Source organism: Lathyrus oleraceus, chromosome 5 (assembly GCF_024323335.1).
Source record: "Lathyrus oleraceus cultivar Zhongwan6 chromosome 5, CAAS_Psat_ZW6_1.0, whole genome shotgun sequence".
NCBI lineage: Eukaryota > Viridiplantae > Streptophyta > Magnoliopsida > Fabales > Fabaceae > Lathyrus > Lathyrus oleraceus.
The window spans coordinates 486,582,576-486,589,386 of NC_066583.1; the positions used below are offsets into that span (position 1 = coordinate 486,582,576).

At 39.3% G+C, this 6,811-nt stretch overlaps 1 non-coding gene across 1 annotated transcript; it reads left to right on the forward strand.

Moving 5' to 3' along the window:
- The first annotated feature begins 4,802 nt into the window (after positions 1-4,802).
- LOC127088935 (small nucleolar RNA R71) lies at positions 4,803-4,909 on the forward strand. The gene has a single exon (XR_007790736.1). It is a non-coding gene; the product is annotated as a small nucleolar RNA R71 (small nucleolar RNA).
- The last annotated feature ends 1,902 nt before the right edge of the window (positions 4,910-6,811 follow it).

Here is a 6,811-nt window from a genome sequence, read left to right on the forward strand (position 1 = left end):
TTCTATCAAGTCCTAGGGAGGAGGCTATATGGGTTACCGTTCCTCCAACATGTATAGGACTCACAGCGGAGCGAGCATTAAGATAGAGATTCTCGATCAGAAAGGCTCCACAAGCTACCGGGCGTGACTGGGTGGTACAGTACATGAAGAAAATCTCTTCAGCACTTACGTGTGTATCAGTGTGACTCTTCCCTAGGAAGGTGTGGGCAATAATCATATAAGAATATCTGAAAGCAGGATTATGGATCTTGTTAGAGGTTTGGGTGGAAGGGCCAGGGCTACCTCCACATGTAATGTCACTCCAGAACTTCTCAACGTCTCTACTCAGGAAATAGCTCATGGCGAGCTCAGATGAGGCATCATAAGTAGTCTGAAATCCAAGTATGTCACTGAAACACTTATGGTTGAAGGTGTATTCTGTTCCAAACAAGCTGAAATTAATGTAGCCACCATCACTAGCGTGACCAACATAAGACTTGTAGTTCAGGGAGCTCAAGAACTCCAAAGTGAGGTTCCTGTAAGTCACATGCATCACTTAAGTATACTCATCCCATTGTAACTGACTGCACAAATGCCTGATACTAGGCTCAATGCCTAATGCTTCCATGCAACTTGAATCAGGATATCTGGTGGGCAGCATTGGACGCTGGGAAAGCATGGTGTAGCATTGCTTCTGTACTGGGTCACGAAAGATCACTGACATAGTGTCGAAATTCTCCATCCTGAAAAGTTAGGTTAAAAACAGAGGACACCTGAAATCACAAATATTGCAACTATTAGTTAAACATAAATATATGTATATAAAAAACATATGAAAATATAAATTGAAATAGTAAAAGTAAAGTAGAGGAAAAAAAAGAAATCATGGGTTGCCTCCAGTGCAACGCTTGTTTAACGTCGTTAGCTTGACGACTTTTACTTTATATATCAGAGGTAGGAACCGGAGGGTCGATCAGAGTATGGCCAGGGCATTTTGTGGGGATGTCACCTCCTTGATATTGCTTCAGTCTTTGCCCATTTACCACAAATTGATTACAGGAATTGTTCCGGATTTCAACTGCTCCAAATTTGAGGATTTTGGAAACCTTAAAGGGGCATGTCCATCTCGAACGCAACTTACCTGGAAAAAGTCGTAACCTGGAATTGAAAAGGAGAACAAAGTCGCCTATATTAAAGTCCTTTTTCACAATCTTTTTGTCATGCCATGCTTTGGTTCTTTTTTTGTATATAATGGCATTCTCGTAAGCGTTCTGGCGGAGTTCCTCTAATTTGTGGATATCGAGGATTCGCTTCTCGCCAGATGCTAGGTAATCCAAATTCAGGGTCTTGATGGACAATATGCTTTGTGCTTAAGTTCAAAAGGTAAGTGGCATGATTTTCCATAGACTAACTGGTATGGTGTAGTTCCAATAGGGGTTTTGTAAGCAGTTCTGTAAGCCCACAATGCTTCTGTTAGCTTTTCAGACTAATGTTTTCTGGATATTGAAACAATATTTTCCAAGATTTTCTTAATCTCTCTGTTTGATACTTCCACTTGACCATTAGTCTGGGGATGATACGGTGTTGCTAATCTGTGTTTTACTCCATACTTTCTTAAGAGTTTATCGAATATCCTGGATATAAAATGTGATCCACCATCACTTATGATAAGTCGTGGTACTCCAAATTTGGGGAAAATCTTGTTTTTAAATAACTTGATGACTACTCTTGTGTCGTTAGTGGGTGAGGCTATAACTTCTATCCATTTGGACACATAGTCGACGGCTATCAAAATATACTTGTTTCCCATCGAAGATGGAAAAGGTCCCATGAAATCAATACCCCAAACATTAAATAATTCTACTTCTTGGATGTTCTTCAAAGCCATTTCGTCGCGTCTTGAAATGTTTCCAGCGCGCTGGCACCGGTCACATTGGACAATATAAGTATGGACATCATGCCATATTGTTGGCCAATAAAGACCAACTTGAAGGATCTTAGCGTATGTCTTGGATGTGCTTGAATGTCCACCGTAGGGTGAAGAGTGACAATGCTCTATGATATTTCTAACTTCTTCTTCCGGGACGCAACGTCGAAAAATGTTATTTGTTCCTCTTTTAAAAAGGAGTGGTTCATCCCAATAGAAATGTCTTACATCTTTAAATAACTTCTTCTTTTGTTGATAATTGAGGTCAGGTGGTATGATATCAGCGGCTAGATAATTCACAAAATCCGCGTACCATGGTACTCTGCTAATCTCAGAAACTGTTCCAAGGTTGTCTCTATCAGGTTCAAGGGGAACGATATCTAACTTGGCTATCAATCTGTCATAGGTGAAATCATCATTTATAGGTAAATGGTCTGGCTTCAAATGCTCTAGTCTGGAAAGATGGTCAGCAACTACGTTTTCTGTTCCTTTTTTGTCTCAGATATCTAAGTCGAACTCTTGCAGGAAAAGGATCCATCTGAGTAACCTAGGTTTCACATCCTTTTTTCTTAGAAGGTAACGGATAACTGCATGGTCTGTATAGACTATAATCTTAGATCCGACAAGATAAGACCTAAATTTATCAATTGCAAAAACTACAGCTAGGAGTTCCTTCTCTGTTGTCGTATAATTGAGTTGAGCGGCATCTAAGGTTCTACTAGCGTAATATATCACATGTAATTTCTTATTTTCTCTTTGTCCTAAAACCACTCCTAAAGCGAAATCTCTAGCATCACACATTATTTCAAAAGGTTGAGTCCAATCCATAGTTTGTAAAATGGGTGCTGAAATTAGCGCTTGTTTTAAATGATTAAAGGCTTCGATACATTTTTCATTGAAAATGAATTTAATGTCTTTCATCAGAAGGGAGGTCAGGGGTTTTGTTATTTTAGAGAAATCTTTGATAAAGCGCCGGTAAAAATCGGCGTGTCCAAGAAAACTTCAGACTTCTCTAACAGTCTTAGGAGGGTTAAGGTTTTCTATCACTTCTATCTTTTCTTTGTCGACCTCAATGCCTCTTTCAGATATTATATGTCCTAACATTATGCCTTCTTTAACCATAAAGTGGCACCTCTTCCAGTTTAATATAAGGTCAACTTGTACGCATCTTTCTAGGATTTTCTCAAGATTAATAAGGCAATTCTCAAAGTCAAACCCACATACCGAGAAATCATCCATGAACACTTCCATAATTTCGTCGAGATAATCGGCGAAGATTGACATCATACAACGTTGGAAAGTAGCTGGCGCATTGCAGAGTCCAAACGACGTTCGTCTGTAAGCAAACGTTCCGTAAGGACAGGTGAAGGTTGTTTTCTGTTGATCCTCGGGGTGTATGGGTATTTGGAAAAATCCAGAATATCCATCCAGATAACAAAAGTAAGAGTGTCTTACATTTAACCACATGCTCGCCCTTCTCGTTTTGAACGACTATGATGCCTCCCTTTTGGGTACCACATGTACAAAACTTACCCATTTACTATCGGAGACCTGATAGATTATACCATCTTCTAGCAGTTTAAGGACTTCCTTTTTTACCACCTCACTCATTACAGGGTTGATTCTTCTCTGATGTTCTCTGGGAGGTTTTGAATCCTCCTCTAGCGAGATCCTGTGCATACACACGGATGGACTTATGCCTTTTAAGTCAGAGATGTTGTATCCTAAGGCAGAGGGGTATCTTCGTAAAACATTCAAGAGTTGGTTTGTCTCGTCTTGGTTTAAGGTGGCACTAACTATTACTGGGCGGTTCATTTCTTTATCTAAAAACTCGTATCTTAGGTTCTTGGGCAATTCCTTAAGTTCTTGAGCTGGTTTTTGAGGGTTCGGTGAAAGGTCTGGAGTAAGGGCCAAACATTCGTTAGTGCGAGTTTCCGTTTCCTTTAGCTCGTCATCCTTTTCATTCGGGTTTGAAAATGGTTCGATTATAGGTTCTTCTTGGTTGGTAGGTATATTTTCTTTAGAAGCTTTGGACTCACTCATTGCTGGGTTATGAGGCCATTCATAAGCAGTCCCACTTCGTAATGCAATAGCGTTAGCTTGCCCTCGAGGGTTGAGTTGAGGTTGTCCAGGGAATTGTCCTCCAGGTGTAGTTTGCGGGGCTTGGTTTTGTGCTACCTGTGAGATTTAGGTTTCAAGCATCTTATTGTGAGTAATTATATGATCAACCTTAGTCCCTAATTGCGTTATCAGTTCGTTTACGTGAATGTTCTAGTTTAGGAATTCTTTATTTTGCTGAGTCTGGCCTGATATAAAGTTCTCCATGATCTTCTCAAGGTTAGGCTTCTGGGGCACAACTTGCATAAGTTGATTTGGTTTTTGGGCTTGAAAACCTTGTGGTCTTTGATGTGCATAGTTTTGGATAGGGTTCTGGTTTTTATAGGAAAAATTCGGGTGATTCTTCCATCCAGGGTTGTAAGTGTTTGAAAATGGGTTACCTTGGGCGTAATTCACTTGGTCGGTGTTCAGGTCGTTCAAAAGGTTACATTCTGCCGATTCGTGTCCTTTAGATCCACAAAGTTCACACTCTGTGTGGACTACCGTTACGGTGTTAAAGTTTGTAGAAATATGTTCGACCTTAAGGGCTAAAGCGTCCATTTTCGCTTGCATCATGTCCATAGAACTTATCTCATGTATTCCACCTTGGGTCTCCTTTTTCTCTACTGATGCTTGTTCAGTTCCCCACTGGTAATGGTTTTGGGCCATATCCTCAATTAGGTCACAAGCTTCAGGGTAAGGTTTGTTCATCAACGCGCCACCAACGGCAGCATCGATGCTCATCTTTGTGTTATAATGTAGTCCATTATAGAAGGTATGAACGATCAGCCATTGTTCTAGGCCATGGTGTGAACAGAATCTTAACAGCTCTTTGTATCTCTCCCAAGCTTCAAAAAGTGATTCTCCTTGGTTTTGACTAAATCTAGTTATTTGGTTTTGAAGAATAACAGTCTTAATAGGGGGAAAATATCTAGCAAGGAATACTCTCCTAAGGTCTTCCCAAGTAGTTATTGAGTTAGCTGGAAGTGAATCTAACCATGAACATGCTCTATCCCTGAGGGAGAAAGGAAATAATCTTAAACGAATCGCATCAGGTGAAGCACCGTTGGATTTAAAGGTGTCGGCCAGTTGGATAAAGATTTTTAAATGTTGATTTGGGTTCTAAGTAGCGAGACCCGCGAATTGGTTCTGTTGCACTAATTGCAGTAAAAATGGTTTTAGTTCGAAATTGTTGGCAGGAATGAGGGGGTTTACTATACTAGAATTAGGTTCCTCGTCAGAGCGTTGGGAAAATTCCTTAAGAGGTCTCCGGTCGCGATTCTCGGCCATAGCTTTCTTAATTCGGACGAGTAAGAGGCGCGTACGAGTGTAACGTTCGGGTTCCGCTAAAGGATCTACTAAATTTCCGGTACTACGGGTTCTTCGCATTTACTGGCTAATAATGCCTTAGTCTAGACGGTGTAACAACAGGGTATGAAATTTGACGAAATTGGTCCCCGGCAACGGCGCCAAAAACTTGATCGCTATGTTCGCAACTGCACGAATCGCGTCAGAGTAATATAAAAGAATATCGATCCCACAGAGACCAAATCGTCAATCTATCGAATTCTATTGTTACGGTGTTTATCTAAGGCGGTACAAATGAGATATTGATGTCGTAAAATAACAGTAAATAAAGGAAATGATAAATACAATGTAGATAAAGATAGGCTTGAATGTATTTCACGTCAGTTAAACGATGCTTCGATTGTCTAAATAGAACTACTTATGGGGCAATATTTTTTACTCTTGTAAAGAATCCATTTAACAGGAACTGTCGCTTTCGCGTATTCAGAACTGAGTTTACCCTTAAATTAACGCCTTTTATTGTCACTTATAAAAGGTGCGCAGAACGCTAAAGTAGTAAACCTATTTTTAAGAAATAAGACAAGTAAGCTTAGTTGAAAAGTGATTTTGATTCGGAAAGTTTACCCGAGTAGTTTCCTGATTTTAAATCTATCAATGCGTCCGAAAACAGTTTCAAAAATTGTTTTTCCTTAAAGTGATAAAAATTCCTAGTTAACTAAGCCAGGGTGCTTTCGCACTCCTTGAGTAGTTAAAACTAACCAAGTTTGTTTCAGAAAACTCGAATTAAAAATCAAAACAGCCCCTAAAGCATTTCTACAGATGCAATATGTAAAACATCTCTTTAACCGCGATCCTTACATTCTAACCTTTGAAAGATTTATCCAGACATGGTAATACAAACAAACACAATGATATTGATCATGATGAAAAGTTGTTTAGAATGTATGACGTAAAGAACAAGTAAAGCGTGTAAAACAATTAAAATAAGAAATAAAGATAATGGCGAGAAAATTAAATGAAGTAAGACAATGACACGAAATTAAATAAAGTAAAGCATGACAAGGAATTAAATAAAGTAAGGCATGGAAAGAAATTAAATAAAGTAAAGCATAGCAAGTAAAATAAAAATGCGATTAAATTAGAACCTGCTCCAAACAGAGGCTTTAAATCTGGTACAAGGAAGGAAATAAACCTTTGACTTTGAAAATAAAGACGACAGCAAAATCAAAGTGCTCCAACTCAATTTCACTAAGGTGCGATAATTCCTCGATGTGACGGATTACCACTTTTACAAATGATAATATAGTCTCAGTGTTGTAAACTAAGTTGGATCATTTGGAAATGAACTAGAATGACCTATTTATAGAGGAACTCAACAACATGCAAAGACCAGGATGCCCTTCAACTTCTCTTTAGTGGGAACGTGAAATGCAAAGGTGGCACCCGCCACCCCTCCATGGTGCCCGCCATGTGAGTAAATGGGGAAGTTCATAGGATCGT